At 41.4% G+C, this 21,009-nt stretch overlaps 1 protein-coding gene across 3 annotated transcripts in view; it reads right to left on the bottom strand.

Moving 5' to 3' along the window:
- LOC134225836 (protein sax-3) overlaps nt 1–21,009 on the bottom strand; it is a 979,605-nt gene that overhangs the window by 69,172 nt on the left and 889,424 nt on the right. The window lies entirely within an intron of this gene.

Genomic DNA, 21,009 nt, shown 5'->3' with positions numbered 1-21,009 from the left:
TTTAAAAAAATTATAGTACAGTAAAATCATCCAACATCCAAGTTTCTTCCTAGCTTTAAAACAGATCTAATAAAGTCCCCAATTATATTCCGATCGATGAAACAAGAACCATATCAATTTTCGGCATTTTTTGCAAAGAAACATTGAAACTAATTTTAGAGTTTAATTGTCAATTTTGACCTCTTTGGATTCATAGGAAACATCCCGGAACTGATTCCGGAGACCCTAATTTTGAGTCTTTTTGGGGGTATATAATAATCTGGATTTGGAGGTATCCAAAGATTAATGTAGACATTACTGTATGAATTTGCATCTGCAGTAGTAGAAAATTTAGCTTAAAATATTCTGTAATATAAAAGGAATTTGTCATAATCCAATGATCTAATAACTCTTTTTTTCATGTTATATCAATCTTCGAAGTTTTTTTCTATGGAATACATCGTTTTACCGAAAGTCGTTCGGCTGAAAATAATTCGGCCGAATGCCGTTTGGTTGAACAAGACGTCGGGCCGGAAGTCATCTAACCGAGTTCCGAAAGTCATCTAATCGATGCGAATTAAACGTTTGTCCGAAAGTTTATTAAGATAAAAACTACACAGATGGGTTCAATCAAAGGTAATTGCCTATTTCCGGGGATTAAACCACCCGACTTGGACGTTAATTTACAATGTTATGAAAACTCATATGTGAATATGTACGTTATGTGAAAGATAATGATTTGGAAAATGTATTGGAGGTAACCACTTTCCCTTCGATGGGACTCGAACACATGACCCTACAGTACGCTAGACTGGTGCTTTAACCAACTAAGCTACGAAGGACCTCCGTCGGCCTTCGCAACCTAGCGGCTACTGAACGAGCTTGAGATTCCCAAATTGGACGCATAGTCAAATCACTCGCAATCCATTTCTCAAGCCAATACTTCCACATGTGTATTGTATGTACCCGGTACCCCACTTCTCAGTTCATGTTGCTGTATTCTCAATTCTCAGTTTTGGGCATCCGGAACCGGTTCCGGTAATTATCTGTGGACCTATATCTATAGTTGTCATCTGAAAACTAGTTGGCCGAATATTTCAATTGGCCGAAGGAGGAGTTTGACGAAGCAAACTATTAGGCAGAAAAAGCCGTTTGGCCGCAAATGATTTTTGACTGAACGCCCGAAAATGTCCTTTCGCCAAAAATTTCACTTTGCCGTACAGGTCATTTGGTCGATCTGGTTATACGGCGGAACAAGTAATTTGGCCGAAAATCTCGTTTGACCGAACAAATCATAAGTCTGAATATGTCACTGCCAAACACGTGTTGCATTACAATGTTAATAAAACATTGATCCGAATTCGGATATTTTTGTCCTCTTCATGCAACTTTTTTGTGCTTTGATGTTTTGCCAATGCCTTTAATGAAACTGAATGGAAACAAAATACTTTTTTTAAATTCAAGAGCTCATCACCCATCTAAGGTTACAAATGAAATCGAAGTTAATCCGCAACCTTTACACTTAATTTCGATTAGTCTGGCGTAGCACGAATCAGCCGTATCTGCTTCGCCGGAAAACCATGTTTAGGCATAATTTGCCATAATTAATTTCATTTCACTGAATCGTACGCTGCTTTGCAATCAATAAACAGATGATGTTTCTGCAAGTTGTACTCCCAGAATTTGTCAAGGATTTGTCTCAGGGTAAACATTTGACCCTGTGCCTTTTTTTTTAAGAGTTGACAAATGAGGCCGCATAACCTGCTAGCAGCAAGCAATTTCTGGTCTTCCCATGTGTTCGACATAATATGGTGTAGAACTTCATACAGTTGCTCAATGCCATCACGCATACCAGGAATGACAATATAATGAAACTAAAATGAACCTCCGATCTGTTTTCACAGGGTTCTAGTACTAATCATCCCCTTTCAGGAAAGCATGCGATCAAAATATTCTATCGGTGAAAATTTAAGAAAATTTGATTTCAAGATTTTGCAGGGGTTAGATATATAGGTTGAGATAGGAAAAAAATGTCGAAATTCAATTTAGCATAATTTTTCGTTCAGTGATATCCGATTGGCTTGAAAAGGGTGGTATTCATCATCCCCATTATTTCCCTTTGAAAATACGCCATACGTCGGACTATGGGCTTGAAAGTTATGGCCATAATAATAATGTATAGAAAAATCACTTTTCTGGCATCTATAATTATCCGATGTACTCAAAACAAATTGCGTTCGACGTAAAATTTTAAAATGGGTATAAACGGATTCAAAAATAAGGACCTATCCACCTATCAGTGATATTTTGGACCTTTCATGTATGCTTTTTAACTCTTACAAAGGCACGAGAAAGGCATCATCATCGCTATGTGGAGAGCTTTACAAGGACCGAGACCATGCAATTATATAATATTAGCTTTCATATTTTGAAAACGATAACTACTAGAGCAAGAGGGAACACTTTAATATCCAATACTTTCAAGTGCAATGATCTATGGGTTGGGAGAGCTTTGCATATAATGTGAATAACCAGAAATAGTAACTCAACCATGTTCTACGAATATCAAATGCATGTTAAATCGAAATGCCAAATCTACTTACCAAATGAAAAAAATATAAGCAACAACGGTCATAATATTTCTGTTGTGAATGCAACTTGTGTCCAAAAAACATAAAATGGCATTCTTGTCGAATCTGAAAACAACTACTAATGGATAGTCAGATATAATTATTATCTTGAAAATGTCTTAATAGTTATCGACTCGTATAAAGTTTGATACCCATATTAACATAATTTGGTTCGTTAGCAATTTGGTCATATTCCCTGAACCAATTGTCACAATTCCGGAGCACAGAAAACCTATTAGAGAGTGGCTATTGAATCTCACGGTCTAGAAACTCTTTACGTAGTCATCGTCTTAGGGGCAAGCCAAAGTAAATGCGATGCGACGCGACTCACATGAATGAAGAACAAGCATTATGAGCTGTCTAATTGCACTGTCGCGTCACATCGCTCGTCGCGTTTACTCTGGCTTGCCCCTTATACAAAATCAAATTCTAAGGAAGTCAGTCCACATTAAGATCCTAAAAATCTCTATAATCATCGTCTTGAACAACGACTTTCCATGATTTCGATTATCAATTCGTTCATATTCCCTTATTCAATTCCACGGAAACGATCATATATCTGAGAATTCCTTGCGGATTATCGACATATAGCCCGCATTGGACTAGTGCTAGTTCCTGAAGAAGGCATAAACAATATTCAAAGCTTACGTCTCAAATAATGAAAAGCATCAGTGGAATAAATGCATTTTGCACCAACCTCGGAATTCCGGAATATCTCCGCTATCTTCAGACCGATGTGAAATTTAATCTGAGGTAAAACCTAGAAAACATTTAGCATTCAATGGTTTCATTTTTATCAAAAGTGAAATATTTTACGAAAAGTTATGCTAATTTGAATTTCGACAAATTTCTTCCTATCTCAACCTTTATGTCTAACCCCTGTAAAATCTTCAAACCTAATTTTCTTAAGTTTTCACCGATAGAATATTTTGATCGAATGATTTCCTGAAAGGGGATTATTACAGTTAAACCTCCATGAGTCGATGTTCTATGACTCGATATCGACTCATGGAAGCAAATTACTCCATATTAAAAATATTTTCTGGGTTACTATGATGGTCCCTTCAAACAGCTTCCCAAGGATTTTATAGTTCCATGAGTCGACGGTCCCTTCAATATCGACTCATGGAGGTTTTACTGTAGTACTAGAACCCTGTGAAAACAGATCGGAGGTTCATCGTAGTTTCATAATATTGTCATTCCTGGTATGCGTGTGCCATGTTTGAGAGTTTTAGCGGAAAACTGGTCCTGGTTCCTGGAAAGTTAGCTCTTTACTGGCTTCTCTAACCTTATCTAGTGCGCGCGGCTCCAAAGCTTGTCTATTAATCGTCGCTAATGCTTATTCTGTTCGCCGATGGACCTTCACTTCCACTGTTCAACATGGTCTCAAAGTGTTGCTTCCACCAAGGGGTCGTACACTAATTATGTTAGCAGGGGGGGTCTGTCATTTTCTTACTCTCCATATAAACAAAAAATAATTTGTATGGGAACATTTTTAACAGGACTGCTTACGTAATTAGTGATCGACTTCTGGCGGCCACTTCAGTTTTATCTGTCTCAGAATATTCCGTCTTGGTCGTTGCACATAACGGGAGATAACGTTGTCTTCCTCCGCATGATATTACCAGCATTACCGCAATCCATTCAGCCGAAAGCCATTTGACCGAATGCCACTAGGGCGAACAAACCATTAGGCCGTAACCCATCTGGCAGAAAGTCATTTGGCCGAATGGGACGTTTGGTCTAAAAGAACATTTGGCCGAATAGGACATTTGGCTGTATGGGACATTGGACCGAATAGGACATATGGTTAAATAGGACACTTGGGCGAATAGGATGTTTGGCCGAATAGGACATTTGGCCGAATAGGACGTTTGGCCGAATGTGACACGTGGCCGAAAAGAACATTTGGCCGAATGGGACATTTTGCCGAATAAGACGTTTAACCGAATAGGACGTTTGGCCGGATAGGACATATGGCCAAATAGGACATTTTTCTGAATAAGACATTTGGCCGAATAGGTTATTTGGCCGAATAGGATATTTGGCCGAATAGGACATTTGGCCTAATACCGTGCGGGACCGAAATCCGTACAGCACCGAAATCCGTCCACCTCGTGAGATATCAATAAATTAAAGGGGGTTAAAGGTAATTAATGTAAAAATAATGTATCCTATCCTGTTCAGATACTTGGCAGTAAGCTTTTATGGCATAGAAATGGAAAGAAGGCATTGAATTAAAACAATAAAAATCAAAACAAAGCACCACCCACCAAACGCGGAGTTTTTGCCGCCATTTTGTTTTTGGGTAGAGCATAATTGCACCAAAAGTATCTGTGTTTTAATTGCTAATTGCGAGTCATTACATAAAATAAGCGGAATACAAATCGAAAGGATCGCTTATCAAGGTGCGTATCGAACTGTTTACAGTGGTAATTTAGTCAATCAGACTGCTTCAATTTAAATATTTAGTTAATAAATAGCTGTACGGATTTTGATCCTTTGATTCAAAATCCGTCCACGGTGGACGGATTCCGAGTCAGGAGTAGTTGATTTTATTCATTATTTTATCATGTTTTTCGTTTTTAATAAGTATAAGTGAATCTCTTCAAAAGTAGAAGCCTTTATGCTACTGTGTCAATGACAAATGTTTTATTTACATTCGATTCCTATTTTCTAATGACTTTTTCATATACTAAGGTGCTTAAGTGTACGGATTTCGATGCCCCACGGTAGGAACTTTGGCCGAATAGGACATTCGGTCGAACATGACATTTGGCCGAAAAGGCCATTTGGCCGAATAAGACTTTTGACCGAATAGGACGTTTGGCCGAATAGGATATTTGACCGAATAGGACATTTGGCCGATTAGCACGTTTGGTCAAATAGCACGTTTGGCCGAATAGGACATTTGGCCGAATAGGACGTTTGGCTGGATAGGACGTTTGGCCGGATAGGATGTTTGGCCGAATAGGACGTTTGGTTGAATATAACGTTTGGCCGAATAAGACATTTGCCCTAATAGGACGTTCGGCCAAATAGGACAATCGGTCGAATAGGACGTTTGGCCAAATATGTCATTTGAAAAGTGAAAAACGAGGAGTGAGAAGTGAGACAGCTCCGAGCCTCTTGAAAGGAGGCTTCCGAGCCTCTTGAAAGAAGGCTTCCGCGCCTCTTGAAAGGAGGCTTCCGAGCCTCTTGAAAAGAGGCTTCCGCGCCTCTTGAAAGAAGGCTTCCGAGCCTCTTGAAAGGAGGCTTCCGAGCCTCTTGAAAGGAGGCTTCCGAGCCTCTTGAAAGGAGGCTTCCGAGCCTCTTGAAAGGAGGCTTCTGAGCCTCTTGAAAGGAGGCTTCTGAGCCTCTTGAAAGGAGGCTTCCTGAGCCTCTTGAAAGGAGACTCTGAGCCTCTTGAAAGGAGGCTTCTGAGCCTCTTGAAAGGAGGCTCTGAGCCTTGAAAGGAAGCTCTGAGCCTCTTGAAAGGAGGCTTCTGAGCCTCTTGAAAGGAGGCTTCTGAGCCTCTTGAAAGGAGGCTCTGAGCCTCTTGAAAGGAGGCTCTGAGCCTCTTGAAAGGAGGCTTGAGCCTCTTGAAAGGAGGCTCTGAGCCTCTTGAAAGGAGGCTTCTGAGCCTCTTGAAAGGAGGCTTGAGCCTCTTGAAAGGAGGCTTCTGAGCCTCTTGAAAGGAGGCTTCTGAGCCTCTTGAAAGGAGGCTCTGAGCCTCTTGAAAGGAGGCTTCTGAGCCTCTTGAAAGGAGGCTTGAGCCTCTTGAAAAAGGAGGCTTCTGAGCCTCTTAAAAAAGAAGGCTTCTGAGCCTCTTGAAAGAAGGCTTCTGAGCCTCTTGAAAGGAGGCTCTGAGCCTCTTGAAAGGAGGCTTCTGCGCCTCACGAAAGGAGGGTTGTGAGCCTCTTGAAAGGCGGCTTCTGAGCCTCTTGAAAGTAGGTTTCTGAGCCTCTTGAAAGGAGGCTTCCGAGCCTCTTGAATGGAGGCTTCCAAGCCTCTTGAATGGAGGCTTCCAAGCCTCTTGAATGGAGGCTTCCAAGCCTCTTGAAACACCTTACGAGCCATTTTATGGAAGTCTTCCGAGCCACTTGAAAGGAGGCTTCCGAATTCCAAGCATCTCGATGGGAGGTTTTCGAGCTCTTGAGAGGAGGCTACCAAGCTTCTGGAAAAGCGTTTTCCGATTCAGAGTATCTTGAAACACTTTTGAGCCTTCCGAGCCTTTTGAATGGCGGCTTTTTAGCCACTTAAAAGGAGGCATATGAGTATCTTGAATGGACGCTTAACAGCCTCTTGAAGAAAAAAAAACCGAGCCTCCTAAAAAGAGGCTTCAAGCCTTTTGAAAGGAGGCTTCCGAACCACTCGAAAGAAGGCTTCCGAGACTCTTGAAAGGAGCCTTACGAGCTTGTTTAAAAGAGTCTTCCGAGCCTTTTAAAAGAAGGCTTCCAAGGATGTTAAAATGAGGCTTTCGAGTCTCTTAAAAGAAGGCTTCGGAGTATTTTGAATGGACTCCTCTAAGCCTTTTGAAAAAAGAATTCCGAGCCTCTTAAAGGAAGGCTTCGAGCCGTTAGAAAAAAGGCTTCCGAACCACTCGAAAGGAGGCTTCCGAGCCTCTTGGAAGAAGCCTTCCGAGTTTTTATGAGAGCATTCCGAGCCTTTTAGGTGAAAGGATGCGAAACACTTTAAGGTTTCTGAGCCTCGGCTTTCAAGAAGGCTTTCTGAAGTCTTTCGAGCCACTTAAAAAGAGGCTTCCTGAATGAAATATTCCGAGCCTCTTTGAAGGATGGCTTCCGAACCTCTTGAAAGGAGCCTGAAGAGTCTTTTAAAACAAAGTTAAAAGTAAAAAGAAAGTTTTAAAGAAGACTTCCGGACCTCTAGAAGGCTTCCAAGCCTCTTAAAAGGAGACTTCCTACCCTTTTAAAGGAGGCTTTCGAACCTGTTGAAAAATGCCTTCCGAGTCCTTCAAGATTCAAGAGAAGACAATGTGAGCCATCTATCACGAGTTTGCATTGGTAGTGACGAAATCAAGTTGGTAGAAGAACTCGTGTACTTGGGCTCACTGATGACCTCCGATAACGATACCAGCAGAGAAATTCGGAGACGCATAGTGGCTGGAAATCGTACGTACTTTGGACTCCGCAAGACGCTTCGATCGAATAGAGTTCGCCGCCGTACCAAACTGACTACCTTCAAAACGCTTATTGGACCGGTAGTCCTCAACGGACACGAGACCTGGACAATGCTCGTAGAGGACCAACGCGCACTTGGAGTTTTGGAAGGAAAGTGCAGCGTACCATCTGTGTTGGGGTGCAGATGGTGGACGGTACGTGGAGAAGGCGAATGAACCACGAGTTGCATTAGCTGTTGGGAGAACCATCCATCGTTCCCACCGCGAAAATCAGAAAACTGCGGTGGGCCGGGCACGTGACCAGAATGTCGGAAAACAACCCGGTGAAAATGGTTCTCGACAGTGATCTGACAATCACAAAAAGGCGAGTTGCGCAGCGGGCAAGGTGGATCGATCAGGTGGAAGATGACTTGCGGACCCTCCATAGACTGCGTGCTTGGTGACGTGTAGACATGGACCGAGCCGAATAGAGAAGACTCTTATAGGGTAAAACGGTATAATGCGCCCCACCTGGCCAAAACGCCCCCCTTTGATTTCTAGAAAACTATAACTAACTAAGGGTCAAATTCAGTTGGTACCTATAAATATTTGTAAAACCATCATCCTATGTGAATATGGGAGTATTTTTGTATTACATAATGAAAATATTTGCAAAATACAAAAAGTCACAGTTTTGATGTAACTTTTAATGTTTGTTTGCTCAACATTCTGGAGCGACGCTAGCATACTGTTCGCAAAACTTGCACTGGACCACTTAGTTGGGCAACAAAATAACTTTTCTCAGTGGTTAATATAATATAAAATTGCTTCCATCTTCAAAAATGTAACGTTTTACAAAAACATGTTTCACTGGCCAAAACGCCCCAGTGTAGGCAGGACAATATGCCCTTACCAATTGGACACAAGCGCGGCGAGCTTGCATCAGTTGCTTCCAAATTGTATGGACAATATTGAAATGTAACTCCAACCTGCTTAAATGGACTTATGTTGGTTTTTTACTGTCAAGCACATAAGAATTTGTAACCTTTTTATTATGTGGTTGACAAAATACTAATGAAGGGCTATGAAACGTCTTTGGTTAAGGTGGGGCGTATTGCCCAGGCACTTTTTAAAATCCATTTTTTACGAGTTTTCAAAAAAGTTTTATTACGTGTTATCTGTAATATTTATATATGACTACTTACGGGCAATGCATTAGCGACTTCCTGGACTACCAAATAACACAAAGTTTGCATAAATTGCGTTGAAAAGTAAAAAGTTATCGAGGAGTTGCCTTAGGGGGGGCATATTATACCGTCTTACCCTATACCGTACAGGCCACTTGGGCCTTTGTCTGAATAAATAATGATATATTTCTTGTTGATCTTGATCTATTTCATATTTCTTGTTTTTAATTGGCTTTTTTTGAAGAAAGTATTTTTAATGAATAGTATTTTTCACCGACCAAAGTTACTCGAAACAAGTAGCGCTATTTTAGTAGTATTTTAGGAAAAGCTATTTTCCCTTTGAAGCGTTGCTACAAACCCCGAAAACGAGTAAACGTGAAATTCGCCATCAGTTAAGCTATTTTGACGAAAAAAGAGCTTGAAGCAATCGATTTATATCGAACCATTTACCAACCAGCAGACAAAAACACCAGCCAATCAACCTAAGAAGCCTCAATTTGGAAACACTCTCAAGTTGATCATTTTTCACTTGCACATTCGAAGCTTTTTCGGCAGAAAACTCGTGTGCTAAGAACCCCGAAAAAACCCAAACACTACCGAAGAAATGAACCAGCAGAAGCAGCCACAAGATTTACGACCTCCATGGCCCGTCACCGAGGCAGGCAGTGATAGAGAAAGGCCCCACATCCACCGCACCCGTGAAAAAAGGAAGCATACGGAAATCCTTCCTAACACATTCCAGTGGACTTATCTCGTCTCACATTCGTTTCCGCCGTGCTGCGCTGGGCATGGCGGAGGCGAGCACGGAGTTGGGCTCCTTTCAACAGTCCGGGGGACTAGCAAATCTTCACTCTAATTTATGGTGGCAGTCAGCAGCTAGCACGCAGCGGGAATTTTTTTTTGAGAAAAAAGGGCACATTTCTCTGAAGAGCTGTTCACTTGGGGACGATGCTCCGAGGAGTCGGAAGTAGCGTTTTTTGTAGGTCCTCTTCTCCGGGAGAAATTTTACTGCAAACGTGTAATATCTGAGGAACAATTCGATCGATCTTGCACGCCAATTGCTCCTTAATGGGTCTTTAATGGATCACATTTGTAATTCATCAGTACTCGGGATGTCGCGACGACGCCGCCCAAGTGGAAGCGAAATTTGATGATGATGGCATTTTGATATTACGACGACGCACACTTCTTTCTCCTCTTTACCTGGGGCTGGTAAGTGCCTTCCCCCACCGCAGTCAGCAGCCTCAACAAAGCTTACTTCCGCGTGCGAGATTTCGCATTTCACATTCTGCTCTACACTGGAACTCGCGAAGGGGAGGGGTGGGTTGAGAAAAAAAAGATACGTTGAAAACGATTTTCATGATTTATGTGATGAATACACTTCAGGAAGGCGAAAAATTACGGACGATTCGGATTTTTATGTGCGGCGCTTTCTGCGCTGCGCTGGTACTGCGGTTCCCCGAGTTCGTTTTTGCTTGCTTCGAGCGCTATCAGTTGGTACAACGAAAGAGGATGTGATTTTTTTTCCGTTCTGCCAGAACTGCGAGACACACACATAACGAGGCAGATTTTTTTCCCGCCAGAGATGAAAATGGTAATAAAGATGCGCTGAATTATTTCAATTTTCATGCTCGAGTGGGTCCAAATGTGGCCCCTGTCGGACGGTGTGCGCGCGATGGGGTTGGTTGGGCGCGGCCAGGATAGTCACATTTTTCGGTCATTACGGCCGTCCTGACGTTTCCAGTGTCGGGTGAGGATATGGCGATGAATTTATGGGAGCTTTTTTCCGGATCCGGACCCACTCGACAATGGGTTAAATAATGGTAATATTTTCCGCTAACTATGGAGCAACATTTAAATCATGTCTGCTCTTTGCTGAGTAAGGTGTGTATGTAAAGGAGTTTTAGACGAACGAACCGACACAACGGGAGCTACATCGGAAGCACAAGACAGACTGGACACATTATGAAGAGTTTATGTAAATTTGGTACTAAAAAAATGTTGTTCAGATAAAACACCATTTTAGTTTTAATTTATTATAAACAACTGCCAGAAATTTTAATAAATTCTACAAACGAATCGTCTCAGCGTTTGCGATTCGACTGCCGATTCATAAGATTGTCTTTTGGCGTTTCGATTTTAGATTGCTTTTCTATGGAATTTTAGTGTAAAATTTCCGTAGAGTTTATGCTGAATCAGCATCCAAACCGTAGATTCCTACCTTCTCTACTCAACCTGGATCAATCATGAAGTGGTTGTTGGTTTCTATAGAGTTTCCATTTCCCGGACATTTTCGTTGTCCCGGATTCGGATGAACTTGTTCAGATAGTCCTGGAAATCCTGGGATCCTGGATTTTTCGATGTTTCCTTAGTTTCCTTGTTCAGGGGTAATGTTCATATTTTAGAAAGGCCAGATAAAACAGATTTCAAATTGGAAGTCAATTCAATTCTAATTTGAATCGATTCTTTCGAAAAAAAAACAACTTCAAGAAACAAAAAATATTCACGTTTTTCTCGGAGGGTAGAGTACCCTTTTGGAATATATGATCGCCGAGTCCGAGAAGGAGGGTTCGCCAAAAAACCAAATAAATGAACTTGAAAAAAAAAATCATGTCTGATGGGAGGTATAAAAATATGATATGAATTTATCACCTAAGTTGGGTTTCGCGTTCGAAACAAATAACTTTTGTGAGAAGAATTATTGAGAAGAAAAATTACACTGTTTGCAAATTGGAAATGAAACAGTATTTTTTGTCCCGGGTATCTCGGGATTTTCGGGATTTCAAAAATAATATCCCGGAAATCGGGAAATCCCGATTTTTTTCCTGGATTTCTAAATTCCGGGATTTTTTGTAGCGGGATGTCCCGGGATGGAAACTCTAGTTGTCTATGAACCAATGTACAATCCGAATCAACCGTTCCATTTTATAAATCTTCCAACCTGCAGCAGCTGCTGCACAATCCCATGACGATGGAGATTGCTGGACGCAGCTCCTCCATCGTATCCCCTATTTGTGGAGATTTCCAAGGCCAAAGATCAGGAAAAATGCAGAAAGAACGCAACGCCATGAATCCAGCGAATTTCGAGGCTGGCCCTTTGCCTTATTTTGTAACTCATCCGCAACATTCAAACGAGATGGTATCCAGCGCCATTCATCCCGCTGGATCAACTCAAGAATTTCAGTAAATCTGTTCACAAACTGCTTATAATTTTTTGGATCAGATTGAACCATAAAAGATAGGTAATTGCATAGACTTCGCACATTTTGGTACGGAGCACAGTCGCTGACAGCTCCAGTCGTGGAATACAGAACAGCTACTTTTGTGTTTGCCTACACTAGAAAATATCTTAATTTTGATCCTACTACAATTCGAAAAAAAATGCAGCTGTTGCAAAAGCATTTTCAATAACGTTGACGAAGATATGCAGTTCAAGTAATAATATAAATAATATTAAAATTATAAATTCTAAACTTAATAATGTACATAATAAATGTTTTCAACTAAAAATAAAAGAAATACAACTAAATATAAATATAAATTTATCATTTGTTTTAATAGTTTAAAAAAATCTTTGGGATTGTATCCAAGGAAATGATGTAAGGCAACTAACGCGACTCTATGGCACTACCCATAATTCCATTATGTTATTACCCCGAAGGCCACTACCCCGAATGCCATTACCCAGAATGAGTCACTACCCCGAATACCATTACCCCGAATGGGACACTACCCCGAATGAGCCAGTACCCCGAATAAGTCCTTATTTCAAGTTTATACTTTATTTCGGTGAAAAAAATGTTACATAATGTAAGTTTATTCAGAATTCATATAAATCAACAATAGTTTGCCCTTCACCTGGAATTGTTTCAACGCAATATTGAACTAAGTATCAAATTTTCCGCTAGCGGTAATGGCCGCCAACTTGAACGTGTTTCAGATTTGACGATTGAGCAGGTCAACGGTACCCAATGCGGTTAACTGCGGTCTACGTCAGCAAGGCTACAACCGCAACAAGGTTAAAGTTGCTCCTTGGTCACTATAGTTTTTCCGGATGAAGCGTGATCCAATTCATAGAGTCTACGATTAGATGAGTTAGTGAGTTAGTCTTATTGAGTGAGTAAGAGAGAGTGAGTGAGTGAGTGAGTTAATAATGAGTAATAGTGAGTGCATGAGTAACTGTGAGTAAGAGCGAGTGAGTAGGAGGAGGAGTGATTTAGAGTCGGTGAGTGAGTAATAGGAGTGAGCGAATGAGTGAGTTAGAGTGAGTGAGTGAGTCAGAGCGAGTGAGTAAGAGTGAGTTAGTGAGCAAAAGTGAGTGAGTGGAAGTGAGTGAGTAAGTGAGTAAGAATGAGTGCATGAGTAAAAGTGAGTGAGTGAGCGAGTAAGAGTAAGTAAGTGGTAAGAATGAGCGAGTGAGTAAGAGTGAGAGAGTGAGCAAGAGTGAATGAGTGAGTAAAAGTGAGTGAGTGAATAAGAGAGAGTGAGTGATTAAGAGCAGTACTGCAATTTCTCAATTTCAATGAGAGATGTCACGCGATGTTTACATATCTGCCCCTCTCATTCTCTATAGAAACGCGAAGAATGAAAAGCATGCTGCAAAAATTTCACCAATTTTTATTCCGTGACAGGACATGAAAGATTGCAATAACTGCTTTATTTTGTGTTTATTACCGCTTTCAAGTCGTTGGTTTCAAGGAATGTGATTAATTTATCGTCCAGCTATTGTTCTCTGCAAATGCCTATTAAAATAATGGGTGAGTGAGTATTATATCGTGTGTAGGTGAGAGAAAGAGCTCTGTTTGTCTTCGGAAAGAAGCGTTGATTTGTGGAAAGCATCCTCTCTTCCGTTCGCCTCATACAACGCAAACTCATAAAGAAGGCAATATTTCCTCTGTGCAGGGATTGAATCCTAAAGAGAATGAACAAGTCTCTCACTTATTATCTCTGTATACATATACGATATGTAGCATACCGCGAGAGACTTTTTTCGCAAGCTGTCATGATAGAGAACTGATTCGGGAGGCTATACCCCATGATAAATTTCTTTTAGAAAGCTCCAAATGCGGGGAGCACTGGCTCTGAAGATGCATTTCAACTTGTTCTACAAGTTCTACAAGTTCTACAAGTTCGGTGCCTCTCTTTTATCGTTGGTCGTTATCTATTGAGAGCGATTTCTGCAAACCCTGCCTCTGTGTGCCTTGTACCTGGCAAACGTCTTCATTTAAAAAGTCATTATCCCATCTGCGAATCTTGTACAGGGAAAAAGGATTAATTCAAAGAAGGCTTTATCTCCTCTGTTCGCCTTATACCGGGCAGACGCGTTCATTCAAAGAAAGCATTATCTCCTCTGCAAACACGTCCTATTGAAAGAGACATTATCACCCCCTTACTATATTTCGTAGAATAGTAGTTTTATTGGTAATTGTTAATTAGATGAAAAATCAACATTGTTGGTTAAACAGTTGGTTAAATCTTCAATGCGTTTTTCCAAGTAACTCTAACTCTTTTTTATTCTTTGCAAAGATTGTCGTTTTGGATTCATCAATATCTGTGAGTTTGAAAAATGATACTGGAAAGCTACAGATTCGAAATGTTTTAGGGGTACTGGCCTTTCGGGGTAATGGATTTCGGGGTAGTGTCCCATTCGGGGTAATGGTTTTCGGGGTACTGTCCCATTCGGGGTAGTGGCCTTCGGGGTAATGGCATTCGGGGTACTGGCATTCGGGGTACTGGGGTGGAGCCGACTAACGCTCGAGACAGCGGAATCTTTTCTGCACGATTATCCTGTTCAATCAGGGACGACGATTATACCACTTTCAACGATGCCATGATGTCCCCAGTTTTCAGCGGTACCATGACGTATGGCCCAATAAATGCCATGAGAGAATAAGCAATGGCGACAAAGAGAATGATCCTCAACGAATTTCTACAGTTTTTCCTCCTGGAGTTCCTGAAGATTTCAACAGCAGTGGCATTTAAAATTTCTTCAGATTTTCCTCTTGGAATTTCTCTAGGAGTTGCTGTAGGATATTCTCCAGGATACTCTTCTGAAATCCTCATGGAACGCCTCATAAGATTCTTCTAGAATACCTCTATGATTTTTTTGGTGTTTATTTGAAATAATCTCCAGGAGCTTCTTATAGAATTCCTTCTAAAATTCTTCTTTAGAGGACTTGATCTGCAGTGAGGAGCTCCTTTTGAAATTCCTTCACAATTCTTCTTGGAATTCTTCCAAACACCCCATTTGGATTTCCCCCAAGAACTCCATTTAGATTTCCTGCAACTGACGGCGCCGGTGGTTGAGCGGTAAGCATGACTGTCCAGACGGCGCCACTGACATTTTCTAAAACGAAAGATTTTTGCTGCTTGGGAGGATAGCCTCCTGGAATTTTCCCAGAAGTTCTTGCAGAGGTTCTGGGAAAATTCAGAATGCAGAATGCTTCTCTGGTTTCTCTTTTAGTACATCCTTCAATAGATCCTCCAGGAGTTCCTTCTGGAGTTGGTCCTGGAGTTTCTCCAGAAATTCATCCAGCAGTTAATCAAGTAGTTCCTCTAGGAAATCTTCGAAGAATTTCTTCAGGAGTTCCTCCAGGAGTGGGTCTAGTAGTTCCTCAAGATATTCATTCAGGAGCTCCTCCTCCATAAGTTCACCCAGGAGTTCCTCCAGTAGTTGCTGTAGAAGATCCTCTTCGAGTTTCTCCAGAAGTTGGTTCTGGATTTTCTCTAGAAGATCGTCCTGAAGCTCATCCAGGAGTTGGTCCCAGAGTTCCTTCAATAGATCCTTCCGGAGTTCCTCCAGATGCTCGTTGAGGTCCTCCAGAAGTTACTCAAGATGTTCGTTCAGATGCTCCTTGAGTAGTTCCTCCAGAAGATCTTCCAGGAGTTGGATCAGGAGATCCTCCAGAAGTTTGTCCGGGAGCTCTTTCAGTTTATTCAGGAAATGATCCAGTAGTTCCTTCACGAGGTCCTCGTGGAGTTCTTTAGGAGTTAGTTCAGAACTACCTCCATAAGTTTGTCTAAGAAGTGTATTTTTTTAGGAGTGAATCCAGGAGTTCCTCCAGATGTTCGTTCAGAAGCTGTTCCAGGTGATTTTTCAGAAGTTTCGCCAGAATTTCCTCCAATATTTCTTCGTGCGAGGCGGCTCTGTCCCAGTTTGGGGATGTAATGCCAATAAGAAGAAGATACTTAGAAATCAGGGTATATAAGAACATTAACCACGGATACATCATTAAATGCTTCCATTGTTGAAGTGTAGAGGTGCTCGAAGCCATTTATTCAATTACAAAAATATTTACCTTCAGGACCCACTTACCCTTTCAAACGGGGCAAGTTTTCTACTGTCGAACGAAACTATTTTTAAGAATGTAGATATCCTGTAATATTATTTCTGAGTATAAGTATTTTCATATCATGGATGGAGATTGGTTGCATGTCGGACTTCATTTTTGTAAGAAGAAAGGGATTATAATGTTAGCAGATAGGGACTGTTCAGTTTATAAAGAGGACGTTTAGTATTGTCGATGCTTTCAAACCATCAATCTTTTTCGAAATATGTTTTTGTTTGTTGAATTTATTATTAGGCCTTCTAGAAATGAAATCCACTTATCAACGAAACAATTCTAGCTCAGAAATTTGGGATATTCATAACGATCTAACTTACTCTAACAGCTCCAACCGTTTATATCCCTTTTTGGGCTTCCACAGGCTCTACTGTTTCTAGATATCGATAAATCATTGACAGTGTGTTTCTTCCCGATCTTCTTGATGATTTTGTTGACATGCCGATTTACAATTTTCTTACAAACTGTCAATTTTGCTTATAAAAATTCTGTTGGGAAGCTTATGTTTACGCGAAATTTGAGAAGCTCTGACAATTGGCGCCATTTAGTTGGATTTAAACTGTTTTATTTCTTTTCAAAAAGTACAGTTGATTGACAGTGTATTAAAATATACGATAAAGCAAACTCCATCGAAATTGACCAATCTATCTGCATATAATATATAATATCGTTATGTAAAAGTCTACTGTTTATTTGGCTGTTGTCTTGTTTTCCACTACCTTACTTTTGTACCAAATGTTTTAGGTGGCAAGGATAAGCAAATCTTTATTCACTTTTCGTATAAATAAATATTTCTCTGTTTAGAACACAAATTATTATATAAATCAGTACTTCAGAAGAAACGTTTTCTATTCAGGCGATGCGCAGTGTTTTTAATTTGTAACAGAACAAAATTGCCAATTTATGTGTTAAGCACTTTATTTATCTGAGAATCTGATGCGAAGTTTGAAAATAACAAAACACAAGACAAATCCTGTTGACCTATTGTAGAATCAATAGATTATTTGCACTGTAAACGGAAGAATATCGCATCATAGTTATAGCCATTGCTCTTCTTCATGCGGGAGATAATTTTCAGAATGTAAAATACATATTTGGTAATTAACTGTACAATACTTTTTAACACCGAAATCAAACTGAAACTGAAACTGAATGACGGAGTTGTTTTTCCACTAGACAACCATTTAAAAACAGTTGAAATAGTTTTTCGGAAATGTTGTATAAATATGTCCCACTTGCCCCATATATGTTAAAACTCAAGGGTAAATGAAAATTGCAGATTTTGGATTTAATTAAAAACTTCAAATCGTTTTCGATGTCACACAATTATTTAATTTCTCAAAATATACACTGATGTGGAATCAATGATAACTTTAGAAACGACTATTTAGTTTGAAATCCATTGAAATAGAATAAAAGTGATAGATTTTCCCGGTAGTTTAAAAAAGCATTAGTATGGTGCCTTAAATGGTTGTGATTCCAAATATTTTTGGGTCGGGTGAATTCGTTGATAGTTCTGCTTCATCTTCCTAGAACATTGTTACCATCAAAAACGGTCATCGATTCATCTGCAGTCATAGTACCCACTTACCCCGTATTTTCACTTGCCCCGGGGTACCTTAATAAAGTTGTTGCAACCGGACAAGCTTGACTTGTGCTGCTAGGGCTGGAGTGTTAGACGATCGTTGAGTCTGCAATTCTTTAGTTCAATAAAACAAGCATCAAAACAAGCAACATCACGGGCGCAATGGAACCGAGTTTACTGTTCCATAGGGAAAAACACCGAAGATACGAGTTTTCATGTGGGGAAGGATCGTTTTGCTGAAACTCATTCAGCTGTAAGCCATTCGGCCGAATGCCACTAGGCCGAAAAAACCATTAGGCTGAAACCCATCTGGTCGAAAATAATTTGGCCGAATGGGTCATCCAAATGACCCAGATCATTTGGCCGAATGCCGTTTGGCCGAAAAGGACATTTGACTGAATATGACAGTTGGCCGAATAGGACAATTGGCCGAATAGGACATTTGACCTAGTACGACATTTGGCCGAATAGGACATTTGGCAGAATAGATCATTTGAAAAGTGAGAAATGAGGAGTGAGACGTCTGATTTCTCACTCCTCGTTTATCACTTCTCCTGTGAAAAGTTAGAAGCGACAGTGACAAGTGAGAATAAGAAGAGAGTAGTGAGACGTCTTTCTTCTTACTTTTCATTACTCACTCCTTCTCAACTCTCGCTTTAAAAATTGAGAAGCGCTTGTCACTGTAAAAAGTAAGTAGTGCAAAGTGGGTAGTGAGACGTCTTACTACTCACTTCGCGCTTCTCACTTTTCACAGTAAGAAGTAAGAAATGAAGAGTGATAATGGAGACGACTCACTTATCACTCCTAATTTCACACTCCTTACTGTGAAAATGACTAGTGAGAAGTGAGTAATGACGAGCCGAATGACGTCTCACTTCTCGCTTCGCACTAATCACTTTTCACAGTAAGAGGTGGGAAATAAGTAGTGAGAAGTGAGACGTCTCACCTTTTACATCACATTTCTCTCTTTTCAAATGACTTATTCGGTCAAATGACATATTCGGCCAAATGTCCCTTTCGGCCATACACCCAGGTTTTTACACGGTTTGGTTTTGGTCGTTTAAGACCTTCAGGGTCAATGAAGCAATGAGTTAACCCCACCAAAAAATTCACAAAAAATCAATCAAAATTCAGGTGGTATTTGAAAAGCTGTAAAAGTTTAGGTTAACCGAGACATTAATGAATTCCGACCGCGTAAAAAAACCTGGGTGTATTACCTTTTCGGCCAAATTACCTTTTCGGCCAAATGACCCTTCCGGACAAATGACCATTCCTGCTGAATGACCCTTTCGGCCTAATAATGGTCTGTTCGGCCAAATTAACATTTCGGCCTAATAGTCTGTTCGGCCAAATGGTATTCAGCCAAACGACCCTTCCTCTATTGCCCTCTTAGAAGATCGGTGCCCTTTGCTGCTTTTTTCCCTTTATCTGTACTTCGTGGGCTGCAAAATGGTGGGTTGACATCAAGGAAGGCGCGCCCAACAGAGCTCTGGTCCCCACAAGTCCCTATCTCACGCTTCCACGGGTCGTCCGATGACAAAAAGACCGCCAGCTAAGGGTTGTGTACTTAGCTGGTAGTGCAGCCTGGGCACCGTTGTCCTTCTGACATTACCTAAAGTGAGAAGGTACGCCTCGAGCGTCTGTTCACAAGGAGGTGCGGCTCAAACAGCGTGTGTCTGGTACCCAGCGGCTGATTAACGAAATGCTGTAACGCGTCAGCTATACCTAAGGTGGCAGCCCCATCATCGCGATGTAGGTAACGCGACCCCGGTAAGGTAGCTTACTGAAGCCTCTTAGATACCACGAAAATGGAGATAGAAGAAAAGAGAACGTTATTTTGGCAACCGACCCGGCAACAAAATAAGGACTAAGATTGGAAACTCCCAACCTGGAATGTCAGGACACTAATTGATCCTGGACGACTGAGCCTTTTGGCTCGTGAACTGCAGAAGGTTGGAGTGAACGTGGCTGCTATTCAAGAAGTCCGATGGCCTAGATCCGGAGAACGTGAATTCCGGAGCCGTGGACCCCACGACCAATACTGCATTCAAGTATAGGATCTATCACAGCGGCGGTGAAAAAAGCAGAGCATGGAGTTGGTTTCGTAGTGATGGGCAAGCAGATGAAGCGAGTGATGCGGTGGAAACCCATTAGCAAACGAATCTGTGTGTTGAGGATACGGGGCAAATTCTTCAATTACAGCCTAATCAACGTTTACGCACCGACAAACAATAAACGTGTTGATATGAACGTGTCGATAAAGCCTATGGAGAGTGCCCAAAGCATGACGTGAAAATTGTTATCGAAGACGCTAACGCTCAGGTCGGTAGAGAGGACTTTTTCCGTCCCATAATCGGTAGGAGAGCCTTCACTCCGCTACCAATGACAACGGCCTACGGCTAGTAAATTTTGCTGCTGCCAGAGGGATGGCCATCAGTAGCACCTACTTTGCACGAAAGAACATCCGAAAGCACACCTGGAGACACCCAAATGGTGAAACTTGCAACCAGATAGACCATGTTCTGGTGGATGGGCGCCATTTCTCGGATGTTATCGATGTGCGGACATTCAGAGGTCCGAACATTGACTCAGATCACTACCTCGTTGTCAGTAAATTCGATCACGGTTGTCAACTGTATCGAACGAAAGATCACAGCGAACGATGCGTTACAATATCCAGCGATTGTCGGCGGAAGGAGTATCGGCTGAGTACCGCCAGAAGCTCGACGAACGGATAAGTGCAATCAACGTTAGCGACAACATCAACGATCTATGGGAGTCGATCCATGGAGCGGTGAGCACAACAGCACGAGAAGTGGTAGGCACTGCACAGAGGCGACCCAGGACGGGTTGGTTCGATGTGGAGTGTCAGAGAATGACAGACGAGAAGAACGTTGCCAGAAGCCGGATGTTGGTGTCAGGTACCCGATCGAATAGAGATCGGTACAAGGAAGCAAGAGCAGCCGAAAAACGAACCCACCGCAGGAAGAAGAAATAGTACGAAGAAGAAGTTATTAGTGAGGTGCAGGAAAAAATGGAGCAGAACGATATGCGGAGGTTTTATGAGTCTGTCAATGGCGTGCGGAGAAAGACAGCGCCATCTCCCGTCATGTGCAACGACCAACAAGGGAATTTGTTGACAGATAAAACCGAAGTGGCTGCCAGGTGGAAGCAACACTTCAAGACC

The sequence above is a fragment of the Armigeres subalbatus genome, chromosome 3 (genome assembly GCF_024139115.2).
Source record: "Armigeres subalbatus isolate Guangzhou_Male chromosome 3, GZ_Asu_2, whole genome shotgun sequence".
In the NCBI taxonomy this organism is placed as follows: Eukaryota; Metazoa; Arthropoda; class Insecta; order Diptera; family Culicidae; genus Armigeres; species Armigeres subalbatus.
The sequence above is the reverse complement of the archived record's forward strand: the minus strand, read 5'-3'. Positions and strand labels throughout refer to the sequence as shown.